The 16,814-nt window shown below is 41.3% G+C and overlaps 1 protein-coding gene across 2 annotated transcripts in view; it reads left to right on the top strand.

The window, feature by feature from the left end:
* Positions 1-16,814, top strand: part of CNKSR2 (connector enhancer of kinase suppressor of Ras 2) — a 207,786-nt gene that overhangs the window by 184,985 nt on the left and 5,987 nt on the right. The window lies entirely within an intron of this gene.

The raw sequence follows: 16,814 nt of genomic DNA, 5'->3' as shown, positions 1-16,814 counted from the left end.
GTGTGTGTGCCCCTCCAGTCAGCTCCAAATTAAATTAGAATATCTCAACATGATCAATATTAATAAAACAATAGTAACAGTCTTCCCCCCCAATTTTCCCCAGCTGAGTAGGTTTTGACACCATTCCCATTGGAGGTTGTAGCAAAAGCTGCTGAAAAACTTCAGCCAAATGTGGCACAAGGAAGGTAACACTTTATTCTCAGTCTCTTCATTTTACCTTAAGCACATGGCATGCTATCAGTAGGTTACAGTGTTCAGGTGATCTGTGGCTCTTTTATTGACACAGAGAAGGGATCCCTGGCCAGGTTCCTTCAGCTGTCAGCAGCTGTGGCAGGGGCAGCATCTCCATCCTCTGCCCTTGGATGTAGCCTGGCAGTGGGAACATGACAGTGTGGCTGGGTGTTATTTAGTCACACCAGGGATTTTGTCAGCATATTGGTGTTTTTGTTGTCAGTATGGAAAGCACCACCAGGAAAAGCAATTATGGCAGTTAAAGCCTTCTCTGAACAAAGAGGCTCCTACTGGTTGAAGTTAAAAATTTGTTTGTGTAAATTTGAATTTGTTATGCTATAATTAATTCCATATGTTTCTGTCTGCTTTTAAAGCCCTGAGCAAGTTAATGTAAAAAAATATCCAGAAATACACTGCTTGAAAAAGTAATTTTAAAAGTAATACACAGAACAATTTGTCACAATAATAAGACCAATTCTCCTTAAATACTCCTTATTAAAAAAATTGTTGATAACAATGTAAAAAATTACAACACTGCTTTTTTTTCAGGGTTGGTGTCTAAAGCATTACTTGAGAAACACAGCTCCCATTTTTGTGTTGTACATTAACTCTTTCATGGGGTGATAGACTGGAACTACAGTTACTGATTTATGGTCAGGAAACAAGGACATGGCTTTTCAAGCAGTTCACAGAATAAACAATGCAGGAGGTTTGGTAGATTAAATTGAGCTTTATATGCCATTACAATCATAACCTGGCTGATTTTAGCTTACAATAGTATTAAGAATTGTATTGAAAGCAATCTCACCATTAGATATGTGCCTCGTGCTTGTCTTTGGGATGTAGCATAGACTTCTCCTGGGTGAGGCTTGTCCCAATAGGCTTATGTAACTTAAGTCTCCCTGTTGTCTAGCAGGTAGAGTGCCTATATGCAGAAAATTTAATATCATTATCAGAATTCATAAATTATCTAGTGGGATGCTAAAGTTATGATTACATCCTATGCCTTCTAAGTGTATATAAAACTATGAGATGTTCAGCCAGCTGCTCTTTTTTTTCCTGAATATGGTTATTCAACTGTGTATCACTGTTTATGTTCCAAATTAGAGGGCTTCCTTTGTCTGGGAGAAGCTTTTTGTGTTACTTTGTAATGGTTACAAAATGAACTACTCCGGAAAAATAACCTTATTTTCTGACACAACCACACTAAAACTGCTCCATCTTGAAGCTGTGAACTGTCACTCCAGTGTAGAACTCTGGAAATGAGCTGAAGGACAGAGTTTTGCAGATATTAGACATCTGAACAGCATAAGAATAACCATGAGATATATCAAATATGGAGGGACAAAATAGGGGCAGAATTAGGAATAATATAATATAATACACTATAATAATATAGTAAGAGTTAGTAATTTGGCAATTTAATGTGCCACATTTTAGTTTATTTAGTTCTGTAGTACTGGGTAGACAGAAGTTATTTAGCAATAGCTGTAGTACATGAAGTACATAGGAGAGCTGGGTTACATTTGCAATTTAGGAATACTGTGGTAAGTGGGAGGAAAAATGCCTGCTGATCAGAGCCCTGTAATTTCCACTGCCTTGTTCTCATGGGACCAAGTTCAGCACTTGCAGAGGAGCAGGCACTGGAGGTTGTACGTGGGCTGACACCATCATCTGTCCTCCCTGTGCCTGTTCCTCACCATGGTGCATTCCCATAGAACATTTGTGCTCTTGGTGTTCCTCAGTGAGGACATGCGGGACTCTAAAGCCTATATTGTGGTGTTGGAAAAGCTGAAACTTGCTATTTTCAGGTAGCATACTCCTCTATTATAATTATTTGATGTAGTGTCCTTTACTGCAAACTCCAGAGGAGCCCTGAGTGACTCCTGCTATTGTTTCTGTACCGAACTGGTTTCCCACAGGATAATGTGCAGAGGCACTGCTTTGAAGTACAGTGTAGGGGTCTGCACCAGATGTGTCACCAAAACCCTCCTTCCTCAGGCAGTCTCACTGTCAGGCTCTCTGCCAGCTCCTTTTCATCTCTGCATGGCATATGTCTGAGACCTGGAGGTGGTGGGAGCTTCCCACTTTTGAGCAGTAGACAGTTTGTGGATGTTCCAGTGTTCCTCCCCAGGACTCTGTGTCCAAGAGCCTTGAGACATTTCCCTAGTAAGGAGGAAGATGTATCTGCCAGTGGGCTTCTAGCAGAAGCTGCCAGGTCACTGTGTGTGGCACATGGGGAAGGTTTTCTCTTTCCTGTTGTTCTTTACATTCATTCTTGTTTGGAGCCTAATCACTCTTGCAAAGTATTTACCTTTAGGGGAAAATGCATAATTAGATATGCTTCATTATTGGGCTAGATAGTAGGTAAGGACTTCCAAAGTTCTTCTCTCCTGAATATGTAGACAGATGTAGACATATATACACAAAATAGGATAAAAACTAAGGAAGGGGTAGCTCTTCAAAAGGCAGGTACAGGTTTACAGATGGTCACTATAGATGCAAACTCTGAAATTTTCTAAAACTTCAGTATGTATTTAAAAAGTAAGTTTATTAACCTGCTGTTGTTCAACCTAACCCTTCTTTGAAAAGTTGTCATAAACATACCGTCTAATAACCAGGTATCTTTAGTCTGTTTAGGCAAAATATATAATGTGAAGATTGATTAGAAAGTGTACTCTTAAGTGAGTGTGGTAAAATCTTGTGCTTCTTATTACGAAAAAACACATCAAAGTGAAAACCCTAACATTATACCTTCTCATTAGTGACTGCTGGTGTTCCTTAAAAATTGATTTATAAATCAGGCTCAAAGAGAAAGGGCACCTTCTGTGCCCCTTTTCTTACATAGGATTTCTTGTGTGAGAGCCATTTTGACACCTTATTGATTGTGACTCTCAAATATTTCTCTCATGAGAACTTTCTGCTTCTCTTTGCTTACATTTTTCCTGGCTTTTGACACTTGGCCAGGAAAGGCATGGAGAGCATCCCTTTGCTCCTGCTTGGTGGGTTGATCCCAGCCCCGGTGCATTCTGTCTCTACCACTTTAGATGGGTGAAGTACCTCCTACTGCAGCAGGCTTGCTCAGATACAAGATTCCTCACATCTCACATGACCACATCACCTGAAGAAATAGGCAGAGGTTTACAGCAGTTTCGTGTCTGTAACTACTCTGGGGAAGTCCTTTGCCATAAAACTCTTCTCATAATGAAGACATAATTTGGTTGATAAATGCAGTAAATTCACTTCGCTGTATTCACAGGGTCACATTCATTTTTGTATGTGAATGGCAGTTGGTTTATTTTTCAAAATGTTTGCAAGTCTCATGAATTTCATAAGTTGTAGTGTCGATAAGTATCGTCCAAAAGCACGTTACTTGTTCTTTGTTATTTGTATTTGTTCTCCTTTAAAACAAATTTTAAAACCCTTATTAGAAACAAAACCATGTGCTGGAGATTTTTTACATAAATAATTTTGCTAATGTTAGTGATGCAGAATGAAAAATGTGAGGTATGTAAGGATAAGGAAAATAATTTTACTACTAAAAAGCAAATTTTATAAGTGCTTAGTTACTATCAGTAAGTAATATTGAAAATCTATTCAAAAAGCCCCCTAGTGCCTGATAATTACATTCACATTAAGATAAATAGGACAACATATGCTACCACTTACCTTAAGAGGTTAATGAAAGACTGTTCATGCCCAGTGACTAATCCAAACTGGGATAATGAAAAATTACCAGTGTTGGATAATTTATATAATAATCAAACCTTAGCATTATTATTGAATAGTCTTTACAAAAGTATGTCTTACTAGCAGGTTTTTTTCAGAAATAGTTTTCTAGTGCAAAGTTCAGTTGAATTTTATGTACATAACACAAGTCCTGTCCCACCACGTGTTGAAGGTAGCACAGTTCTTCCACAGACAGAGAACGTGTCCCAGCCAGCCTCAGCTGGGTGTCGACATCTGTTAGATAATGCCCTTACCTTAAATTCAATAACTCTCCTTTATTTCACAGCCACCTTGTTTCACAAAAAGGGAGATTTCTTTTGCCAAAGCCTGACCTTTGAAGCAAACTTTCTGAATTCTTAGTAATTAAGTTATATGAACAACAAACCTAAAATGACATGATCTCCTGAAGCTACAGAAGTGATAACTATGAGGCAGCAGTATCCTCTTTCACTTAGTGCCTTTTTCCAAATAAATCCAAGACTCATTTTCAATGCTACAACTGCTTGTAGTGTAAAACAGGATGAAATCTGAAAAACATTCCCTTTTGTACTCTACAAAGTCTCCCTTTCCTCAGCCCCATGAGTCCTGAAATGTACTGGTTTGGCCTTTTGTTTGTCAGGGGTTTGGGGTTTGGTTTTGGGGGTTGGGTTTTGGGGTTTTTTTTTCATTTTGGTTGTGGAATCAAATGGGGTTTTATTTATTTTAAACAATAGGTTATGTAAAAGTTTCTCTTGACTGCTATACTTAGAATTTAGTTATATAAACTGTTTTCCTCACACTTCTTCTTCCTCCTCTCCTTGTTGACGCACAGAGTCCCAGGAAATCTCAGCAACAGAAAAGAGGCTGAACTGGGTTTGAGTTCTGTGTAGCATTGCTCACCCTCTGCCTCTCTGAAATTCATTTTCCAATTGCTGCCATGTGTGGAGTAAATGGCATCAATGTTTCCATCTGGGATTCTTTCTAACCTTGTGTTTTCTGTCCCTGAGACAATATTTCTTGTCAGCTTTCCAGACCTTTTGTGATATGCTCAAGAATAAAAATGGCAGTGCTTGATATTTTCCTTCCTTTCCATCCTGTCTTTTGAAAAAAAAAATCTCTATAACAGGGTTAAACAAATCTCACCAGTTAAATTGGAATGAGTTTGTATGTCTTTACATTATGCACAGCTGAACTCTTTCCCAAAGTGTTTTGCTTTTTTTTTAACAACAAAACATCCCCCAGCTTTTCATATCTGGGATTCAAAATGGCAATGGATGTTAAGATCCATGGAGTTTCATTATTTATTACAATTTAGGGTAGTAGGGACTAGAATAGGGAATGCACTGAGAGCAGCCAGGCTTTTGAAAAACTGCCTGTGCAGACTGCATATCCACACAGAAACTCTAAGTAAACAATTTAGCTGTATGCTGTTTATTCCACCTCTCTCTTTCTCTTTTCTTTGCTAACACAGGTCCACAAAGATTCTCGAGTTCTCAAGCCCTAGCTTATGGAAGTGTGTAATGTCAGTGTGGTTGCAAAATCACATGATCTCCTAGCTCTGTATCTTATCCTTCACCCAACATTGCACAACGCTGGACTGTCAGCTAGGAGAACGAGAGGAGCCAGATTGTGTTGTGCCACCTCTTTTTCTAGTTCACGCATAAGTTGCCACCAGGATATTTTTCTGTGTTTGTAGCACGTTTGGTGGATTTGGGGCACATTCTTTGCTTCCATTCTCCTCATTTATGTGACCCTTTCCCAGTGCTTCCAAATGAGCTAATGTGTCTTCAACATGGAGAAAACCAACCAAGTTGGTTAGGATGTGTATTGTTCTCTTGTTTTATTTGTGGGTTGTTTGGGGTTTTTTTAATTGGTCTTTGTTCTGTTCTTTTTAAAAACATATCTACAAAAAGAGAATATATAACTTTCTGCCCTAAATACCTCTTTTGCATCAGGGATGGATATTTTAATGGAGTGAGGTGTAATAGCAGAACAGTGCCATGTCTCTGTCCTCACGAGCATAGCTGCATGCAGATTAGAAAGGCTCTGTAGTGCTGCTACTGTATGCCAGATTTGCTATTTGCTCTTGTTTGCATGATAGTATTTCTAATTTACTAATATGATATGGAAATAATGGCACATCACCGATCTTTCAACATATTGTATCACTGCTTTATCATATTAGGCTAATACACTGCAAGAGTTGATAGCACCTCTCCATGTCAAATGGGAACCACATCTCTTGGCACTGAACCGATTGGACTCAAAGGTTGATAAACTTATCATTAGAGAATTGGCACGACGGAGACTCAACTTCAGCCTCTTGCAAGCAACATAATGGCCTCCGTTCAGAAAGTCAGTTCTTCTTGAATAACTTTGATGTTTATAACAAAGAACAGACCTGTTAAAGCATAGACAACCACATGCCTGAATATGAGACCTCCAGGAAGGTGTCAAAGGGCATGGCCAGTCTTTTGAAGAATGCACCCTTTCCACAATGGGACTAGGCACAAAGTCAGATCCAGTCTACATGGAGCACATTTGCAGAAAATACTGCCCCCCGCATGGGAGAACAGAAGGGGAAGAGGGTCTTGGCAGGGGAAGGGCTTTGATGTCACTCAGTTTTGTTCTGCACACCTCGAGGAATTAAAGAGGGATTCAGCCATGGTAACTGTAATTTCCCATTGCTTGTACTGAACTCTAGTGAACCCATTCAGGCCAACCAGACAGAGTTGTGTCATTTAAGCGTGCTTCACATTAGTGAAGGAAGTTTCCTTACTGTGTCATGCTAAACTAAGTGTATTCTGTCAAGTGGAGGTATGTACAGACCTTTCAGAGACTTCCATTTATCTATTGGTTTGTAATGAATTCCCAGAGGGTACACTGGCACTCGTTTGGATGGTGACGGAGAAGATACCTCACGCTGAGATTTATTAGACTCTGCAGTTAAACTCTTCGGTTCCTCTTTATCTTCTAGGACTAAAACATGTGAGTGATGCTGCCTGGCCAAGCAGGCACAAAGTATTCTCTGTATAACACCCAGACTCCAGAGGGCTGTTTTGGGGCCAGTATTTGTCTGGATGTCACTCGAAGTAGATTCAGATATTGTATTGATCATTATGTTCTGAGTCCCCTATGGGTTGATGTTTGCCTCTATCTCTGTGATTAGAATGTGGATTTTCCTTAATATATTTGGCTAAGGGTGTATTGTAATAATGTTAATGCTAATTACTTGATATTTCATACTATCTTACGGGGAGATACTTTTAAAAAATGTATTTTGAAATGTTTTCTTTCTGTTTGCTCAATGTATGGTATTGCATTATGTTAATACCAATAAAATTATATATATATAGTTATATATATATTTCCCTTTTATAAAGAAGTAAATTATGCTTTTTTGCCTCACAAACAGGAAATGTGCAGTGAATAAAATTACATCATTCTGCCTTACAGCAGGTGACAAAGCTTATAATAGTTTTAATATTCTTTTTTGAAAAATAAAAGTATAGTATTACAAAAACTAATTGGAAATTCATCAAAATGCATGTTTTATGTTTCTGCTCAGTGGGACTGTCACAAAACAGCCTAAATATTTAGCAATGTTTTTTTGGCATCTTTAATTTTTTCCAATCAGAAACATGCACTGTATTGCTATTATTGATTACAAAACTGTACTGTCATAAATTTTTGCCTGTTGGCCAGATAGACAAACCCACTGAGTTTGTCTGTAGGAATTGATTTTAAAATTTAATTTAGTGCTCTTTCCAATGCTTGGCAAAGGCAGAATTTATTTTTTATATAAGGTTGCCTTTGAAGTACCTGCCTCTGCCAGGAATGATAAATCACTGCTAAGTACATAAAGATTCTGCAACCTGAAGGATATGTGATTAAAGCCTTGTTGGAATGGCCTGCAACCCCAGCCAGTCCTTTACATTCTGTCATTAAATTCCATAATTAGTTAGAGGTGAAATGTTTTGGAAATGAATTAGAGAAGCAGAAGCAAGGATGTGACTCTAAAATGTCCTTTGGCTGCCATTCGGGGTTACACTGATGGCTTATTTGCTGCTCATTGCCAAAGGCCAGTGTATATCTGCACTAATGCCTATTAGATTGTCTTCAGCTTCCTCTCTTTCTTTTCCCTACCCTTTCTAACATATTGTATTGAGTATCTTTGTTTTGCAGAGGCATTCAGAAGGGCTGTAATTAGCAGTCCCTGGCATTTAATTGCATACACATTTGTTAAATATTTTTCTGTATGCCTTAAAATAAAGTGTAGAAAATGGCAGTAAATGTTTCTTTAATGAAGGCATTTGATTTATTCATGAAGTCAGGATTTTTTAAAGGTGTTATTTTGGGCTTAATAAAGGAAATAAGCCAGCAAATTTTCAGTCTTGCTTTTGCGTAACCGTCGTCTGTCAGGGCTGAAGTTCGGTTCCTTTCTCTTGTTCCTTTTGCGGCAAACACAGTCTGTCCAGTGGGTGGGGAATGGACCTTTCTGCTGTGACCACTCTCATGCCAGTTTTGAGAGCACTTCACACTGAGGTTCATAGGTGTTCACAAGTTCATTCTGACATCTGATGACATGAGTGATGTCTAGAAAAGCCACGTGGAATTACTGCATCTCTCTCGTCACAGCAATAGCTTTTGTTCTAAAGGCACTTGGAACTCTGTGTGGTGCTTACAGACCATGGGTGTGATGGGCATTCAGCAGCTGATGGGGGGTTGCCTAATAATTGGCAGTTTTGTGCCCTGCATAAATAAGATGTAAATCAGGGTGCAGCTTAATTAGGTTGGAATCTAATCAGCGCAGCTATCATAATGTGCAATTATAAATCCAATAATAAATCTGAATATCTGAATAAATATTACATCTTCTGGGATAACATTTTGGGAAGTATTCCAGGCTCCTTTCAGAAACACCTTGGGAGGTGCTTCCCCAGCAGATCACAGTGAGTTACAGAGGTAACTGAGGCAGAGATTCAATTAACCTGGCCCCTACCCACATTAATGTTTCTCCCATTGGAAGGAGGATTGCAATTTCTTAGTGATGCTTTTTGGAAAAGTTTGCTCTCCATGCTATGTTTTCATACAAATAAGCAACTTGGGGTGTAGCCTGAAGTCGAGTTCATTTTCTGGGTGGGTGTTGCTCACCAGGAACATGTCCCTCATCTGTTCAGGTATCAATCCCATAAACCTTGACAGGCACTGCTGTTGTGCGAGCGTGACTGTGGCTTGATTCTGACTGGTGAGTAATGTTGCTGGGTCCGTATCGTTTGTCACTTAACCTTTCACAACTAAGAGTGCTGCAACAGCTTAGGTTTGTAAAAACAATGTTTTCCTCAAGGAGTAATTGCTTCTACACGTTGCTTGGGAATTATTTTTTGTAGGGAACTCCTCATCCTGGTTAAAAGTCATAGAATGCCCACATGTCTAGCAATTTTCCCCAGTTTGCTCCAGCTCCTGGCTTTCCTCATAAATACAAGTTTTCTATTGTTTTTGAACTGCATAGCCCAAGGGGAAGTGTACTATCAAAATGTTTATTTCACTTCAGCATTGATAGCTTGTGGTAAAATTAAACAGCACTTATATCAGTGTGAGGCACAGAAAAGTGTCTGGATATCCTATTTCATTGTGTAAAATTTTCCCAGAGAGTCACTAAAATCAGCAGATTGAGGTTAAACTGGTGCCTTCATAAGCAGCTTAATGAGTAGAGTACCATATCCAAAACCAAGGAAGGATGCAACTATAACCCTACTGCAGAAAAGTTCTGTCACTGATCAGAATTCTGTGACTTTGGGAAGCTTTGGAGTGACTTCATTCTTACGCCCTCTCTGAAATCAGCCCACCAATATAACCTCATAAAACAGCAGGACTGCGAGCAAGGAGGGAGCTACAGACACTCATTTGAGGCATGCAAGAGCTGTCAAGAGGCAGCAGGAGCAGAAAAAGCTAATTATTCCCTCTGTGTGTCCCCTTCTCACTAGCACAGTGACCCATTAGCTGGCACCTGTACTTCACTGCTAAGCAGATGTCAGAAATGGCTGGATGTTACTGTCAGCTCAGCAAAGCAGATCTGCAGGGAGAGACATCGAGGGGTTTTCTTTATGCTCAGTTTAGTGTCAGCTGTGTTTAGTAAGCACTTCCAGTTGCGTGGAAGGCTGAAGAGATGTGGCTGAGGAGGGTGTGGGACTCAGAGCAGGACCAGCTCAAGTGTCCCATGAAGGCTGGAGTTGCACATGTAAACATGTCGCAGCCTGGCAGCTCGCGCTGCAGGGCGCTGGAGGCCTGCGGGGCCATGGCAGGGTGCAGGCAGCTTGTCCTTCAGACATCCCCAGGAAGGTGACTTCAGTGGAAAAGAGACTCACAGGGATCTACTGACCCAGAAGGAAAACTCCTAGTGCCATAAGTAGATCACAAAAAGAATTAGACATTCACTGCCACAGCAAAGGCTTGGCATCTGTCAGGCCTTACAGAAGCTAGGGCTAGATCTTTTAAAAGGTGGTACCTAGCTGATGCTGATATTCAACTTGGCTGTGGTGAAAAAAGCCTGAAATACTTTCAGATATCTATCATTCTGGAGATGAGTTTTCCACTTGCCTGCACAGTTCACTTTATTTCAAGAAACTAAATTTATGCTGATGCATGCGAGAGGAGAAGCAGACACATACCATTGGGTGTAAAACTCCAGCAAGTGTGGGACTCCGTTGTGGTGGTGCTTTCAGTGAGCACCCTCTCTAGGGAGTACCTTTTTTTGTCTGCAGGTTTACATAATAATAGGAGAGAATAGAAACTGTGTACAGCTATCCTGGTAACCCAAAAATACTTCCACTTTAGAGGAAATGATGGTATAAAATCCAGATTTAATACCTGCATTGAATAAATACAAAATTATAGATACAATAAAATTTAATGATTCTCCAGCTACTAATGTTGCAACAAACACATGGATCAAAGCTTGTTTTTAAACAATTCTCCTCCCTTCCTTGATTCCAGATTTTTGGGAAAATCCTGTACTTGCACATATACAGGGACAGAAAGGACAGAGGATTACGCAAATCAGAAGAAGGCAGGGAAAGGGAAGCAATACCAAAGAAGGGTTGCAAAGACTGGGTACTGTACAAGAAGCCCTTATTTTGCTTTTAATTCAGTTTTAATTCAGCTTCCTTAATCTTTTCTTCACTTGTAGAAAACCTTAATATGGTCGTGTGTGTGTGTATATAGACATATATATATATGTGTGTGTGTGTGTGTGTGTGTGTGTTTACAAGTGTAATCACATATCCAGTCAGGCCTTTATTTTAAAGTGGCATGGGACATAGCATAGCTGTCTGTTTGTACTTTAACAGGGAAATCTGCTCTATTTTACCCAGAGCAGATGATTAGCTGTTTCCTTGTTGACCTGCATTTAATTGCACCTCCTGCCTGCTGCATCATGCCAGGCTTAAATACTGTGCTGCTTCTTCCTTCTCTCATTAATTAGGGATGTGACTTGTAACATTTTCCTACCAGGAGCTGACTTTCCATGTCATTGTGGCTCCCCCATACCTATGCAGGAGTGACCTCATGCACAGCCACAGCTGTGCAGACACCATCTCCTTTAAGCCTTACATTGATTTCACCACTTTGTTCCTTTTAACTTGTAGGTGGTGGGGGGATTGATTTCACCAGTTTGTTCCTTTTAACTTGTAGGTGGTGGTGGGAAGTAAATATATAGCTTAGTCTGTCAGCCAGCCATCTTAATAGTGTTAAAAATCATTAATTCCTGAATTTTTTGTATTATAAGTATTTGGGTATATCCCACTCTTGGGCAATTTGGACTCTTAATGATTAACCTGAACAGCAGTAAAGATGGATTTAGGCCTTGCACTGAGAAACCAGCTGCTTCTTCAGAGGATTTCTTTTCTTCCTTCTGCTGCAACACTGCTAAAATCCACATCCACTCTCCTTTCATCCTTCTTCTTTTTCACCTTGTATCTAGGGATATCCCTTCTGTCTCACCTATTCCCTGGGGTTTACAAGCCCAGCCAGGCTGTTGCATGCTGTGGCCACAGCCCTTGTCTGCCTGTTGGCACAGCCTGAGCCGCGGCTGCAGAGCTTCTGTGTGCTGCTCTACCTCCCTTTCAGTGAAACTACTGCAGGCCCAGCCAAGGTTTGATAGTCCCTGTTTTTAGACATGGCAGAGAGAACCTGCTGTGGCATAGGAAGATTACAAATGCTTTCTTGCTACCAGGATTATATCAGTTATTAGTTAGCTTGTGGGAGACCAGTGTGTCTGTTCCCAACATAGACACATCAGGGTCAAGAAGGCAAAAAGAAAAAGAAACACCCAGAGGTTTGTGTGCCCAAGGCTCTTTTATCTAACTTGAGACCATTTTCCAGAGGCCTGGGGTGCTTCTTTTTTTGGGGAAGTATTTACTGCATTTACTGTCACTCACGGAAAGTCTCTGGGACACTTGAGGTAAATACCTCCTCTGCACAAAAGGTGAAGCAAAAAGGTGTAGTTCTCAAATTGGAAGCAAATCTTTGGGATTTGGAGGGAAAAAATAACATGGCAGAAGTTTAATAATGTTATTAGTGATGTGTTCTAACAAAATTGCCTCCTTAATATCCTGAGAAAGCTGAGGTTAGCTAGTTCCTCTGCCAGAGGGAGTGAGCTCACCGAAAGGAGTGAAAATAGGAGTTTAAATTTCAGTGAAGCCTGGAGATTTCAGTCTGGCTGTGCCTTCTTCGCTTCCTGTCACAGACTTCTCAGCAGCTTGGTTTTCTGGGTATTTGCAGAGGATGGTACTTCTGTTCAAATGCAGGGCTGACTGCAAGAAGAGGAGTGGGCGTGTGTGAGAGGAGTAGCACAGCGAAGGAAAGTGCGTCATTGAGCAGTAAAGGTAGCAAACAGAAAAGAGGGTAGTGGGAAAATGGAGAATTCCATCGGGGTGGCAGTGGTGTCTGTCAGTCAGGATGAAAAGTCTAAAGGCAACGGGGCTGAGCCTGAGTGGTGTTTGGAGGCACTGGCAAAGACCAGAGGGGCCCCAATGAAGAGCTTTGATCCTTGAAAAATACGACCTTGTTGGCAGGGTAGATGACAGAATTTATTAACTCTCCTTACATAGGCAGTTGTGTTCACTCATAGCCCCACGTGGAATCGTGGGCTCCTCTGGTACCTCACTGAAAGATGAAAGCCATGCAAGGTGGCTTGAGCTTTAGCAGAAAAGTGAATCACAGAAGTGCAGTTACCTCCACTGAAAACTGCTGGAGGTTATTCCATGTATTTAGAGCAGATTTATGAGAAGTGTGTGCCTAGAGATTCTCTGTGTCAAGAAAGCAGTGTGTTAGCCAGCTGGGCTGCAGTGGTGACCTTCTAGAGGGTTCTAATTCAATACCATCTTCCTGAATTATCAGTTTGTATGAACCAATCTCTTGGTCATGTAAATGCCAATGGTAACTTTCACTTATCACATAAGCACCTTATGCTCTTATAATCTTGGTTTATAAGAGGGAAATAATGGAAAGATGAATTGCCTAACAGAGCCAGGAGCTGATTACCCTTAGTACATCACAGAGCTTGGTGCCTGCTCTTTTCAACAACAAGTGACAATACAGCATGAGAAATCCCACCAGTTTTTCCTGAATGCCAAAAACACAATTCCTGACATGTTGGAGTTTCACCTACTCAGCCATAATCTTCATCTCTCTCTCCTGAGAAAATGTAAAAGTAGTTACAAATATTTACTGTAGTAAATTCTGAGAACTGAGGGCAAAGTACAAAAAGTTCAGAATTTTTTCCTATGGAAAGCAGAACAGTGAAAAATAATAATACAACATTTACTAGACAGATGTATTCATTATCTCCAGAACTGAATGCAAATAGCTGTGCATTCACTTGAAGACAGCAGGAGCTTCTTTGTTATAAAATCCAGTGTATATTCTTGCATTTGGAAAATAGGGTTCTCACCAGATTTAGATCCCATGTGTTGCAGTTTGTGCAGCTTTATTTCTCCTCCCAAGTCACAGAGTTGTTCAGGCTTGTGTGGGGCAGGGGACAAGATTACAGCTTCAGAGAAGAGACCCTGCTTTTCAGCAGTATGTGGGAAATGTGACCTGGCAGTGCATTCAGAGAAGCAGGAAAGATGCTTCTCTGCATCACCTGCGACTCAGCAGCCAAATGAGTGTGAAAAACAGCTGTTGTGTTGGCTGCTGGTCTGAGGTCACCTGCAAATCCTATTAGACCACATTTTCTACTTAAACGAAACATTACCAGTGGTCTTATTCTTCCTCAATGAGATAGCCATGCTGTAATAGCATGACTTGCATACAAATCCACCAATTTTAAAAAAGAAAGTATGTTTTAAGCTCAGCTCTGTATCTAACAGAATACCTCAGATGCTTTATGGTGCCAAGGGTTTCACCAACGCCTACAGGAAATCAATCAAAGGCTCTAGCAGAAGGCTGAGGGAGGGGAGATGTGTGTGTAATCTCATTCCCGCCTACTGAGAGCCATTGAGAGCAGCAGCACCACCTTCAGCATTTCTCTGGAAAATATTAAGGGCTTGGGATGTGTTTGCGTGACGCCCACTGCCCTCTCCCCCACCATGGGTGAACAAGGCATCTTGCCCTCTTTAGAGCTTTCCCAGCCTCAGCAGCAGCAAGGCATTTAAGAGACTTGTTTTTCTTCCCTCCTCTTTCCTCTTTAGGAAATCCTGTCCCCTTTTTGACGTGCTGCTCGTAGTGACATCAGCACGTCAGTGACAGAGTGTGGGGGAGGCAGCCCCAGCCGTGTGGAGGTGATGTGCTGATGTGTTCCAGAGACCTGCTGTCAGTGTTCTGCTGCCTAGCCCAGCCTGTGTCCTGCCCCCACAGTCCTGTGCCTTCCCAGTCTCAGAGCTCTTCCCATTTGGGCAAGGGTAGAAGTCTGGTGTCCATGCTCCCTCTGAGGCCCACGTGGAGCAGGGGATGAGCCCTGAGGAGCAGCAGCCATGCAGATCCCAGGCCAGCAGTGTGGGAAGGGAGGGCAGGACAAGCTCCCCCTGACAAGGGATTTGTACTCACAGGGACCATGTTGCCATCCAGGCTCATTAAAGGCTCTTGTCATTCAGTATTGAACCTTAGGGCTGAACTCAAGTGCCGTATTTTGCCTTGGTGGGGAGTTTCTGTGTTTTAGGAAGCCATGGGGTTTTGGTGGCAAGCCTGGATGTGGTGGCTAGTTGCCAATCCAGGCTCTAGATCATTCTAGCAAGGTAAATTTGTATGGTGCGGAGTCAAAGTGCTGGCCTGCTTCTTGAGCCAGCCATCCCTGTCCTAATCCCCTCAGGGTACAACCTTGGCAGTGCTGCTGGGGAAGAGACACCTGAGGAAAGATCTCTTTTGCCTTGCATAGCAAGAGATGAGAAGGCGACAGAGAGAAAGAGAGGTGTCAAATACTCCTGAGTCAACCAGGAGGGAGCTTTCCCTTTGCCCTTTAGCAAATCACTCCCCTTCCACTGCTGTCAGACTGGTGGACATCAGAATTCAGCAACAGGAGCTGATAGAGAGATCCCAAACTTCTGATCTCATTGCTGCATAGACTTCTTAAGAAGCATAAAAATCAAGACCACAAAAGATTTTAACCACTCTTTAATTATTCACCTACTGAATGTTTTGCCCTTTAGGCCATTAGATGTTTTAATAAGAAAGAAAATTACAAGAAAGAGAAAAGCATCTCATTTCTGTTTTGTTTCAGTCCTGACCACCATTGACCATGTTAAACCCAGCTCACCAAGCAGGGTAGCACAGAATGATTTAGAGAGCTCTGTGCAGACTCAAAGTACTTCCATCAATAAAAAGTCTCCAACCTTTCTTCACTTCCATATCTCTTAAAAAAAACCAGAAGTATGCTTTAAAACCAGCTGCCCTCTAAAAGGGCAAAGGAATAAACTGATGAGAGATGAAGCTAGATTAGTTGCTGATTGAAAATTTTTTGGATTCTATAAAGATCTGTACAAATGCAAATACATTTTGTGATGGGTTGAGGAGATTTGGGTTTCTGGAGTTCTTGCCTGAGCCTGAGGAGAGTTGTTACCCTACTGCATAGTATGGGCTCAAATGGGAGGTGGCCTCAGGTAGCTCTTGATGGACTAAAAATGTCATTTCTAAACAGAAACTGTGTTCTCTCTTGGTGGCTGATGAAAAACCCTCTAATCATCTGAGGACACTGAGATTCTTTACTTAAAAGTACTTCTGTATGTGGCAAACTTTCAGCCAGTAGAAATTCCTCCCTTGGAGCAGAATCAGTCATAGGATGAAGTTAATGCTTGAAAGCAAGCAGCTTCCTACAAGAGCTTCTAGGAAAGCCTCTCAAGGACACAGGCACCTAGAACCAGGAAAACAGGCACCACTGTGAAAGCCAGGACTGGCTGGGAGGATCCCGAGGGCTTTGGAAGCAGCCAGGAGGCCTCGCACAGGCAGTGTCTGGCTGTTGGCTGGACTTGTGTGTCAGTGTGCAAGGGGCAGCAGGGACAGAGCTAAGGGACACAGCAAACACTGTCCCAAGGGCTGCCCTGGCTAATCCTGATCCCCACTCTGCTAATCCTGACTGTACTGGTGCTTGCAAAGCTTGCACAGAGTCACCCAAGAGTTTCCCCTGGGGGGAGACATTGTGTGAAGGGTTGAAATGGTTTGATGTTTTCCAAATGAAGCATTTCAAATGGCCATGTCAGAGTAACACTTCATCCCCAGCTTTTGCTTGGTTTTGTTTTTAAAGAAGCAAAACCTTTCTCTTTTTATTTCTTCTTTTTAAATGCTTTCCCTACTAGTTAGAACTAATGTTTAAAAAATACTTCTCATATTTATGCATTTTGATATAGTATAGAATAAATACTATTTTAATAAAACCAAACTAT

This window comes from Poecile atricapillus, chromosome 1 (assembly GCF_030490865.1).
Source record: "Poecile atricapillus isolate bPoeAtr1 chromosome 1, bPoeAtr1.hap1, whole genome shotgun sequence".
In the NCBI taxonomy this organism is placed as follows: Eukaryota; Metazoa; Chordata; class Aves; order Passeriformes; family Paridae; genus Poecile; species Poecile atricapillus.
Note: the sequence above shows the minus strand (reverse complement) of the source record. Positions and strands in the feature narration are given on the sequence as shown.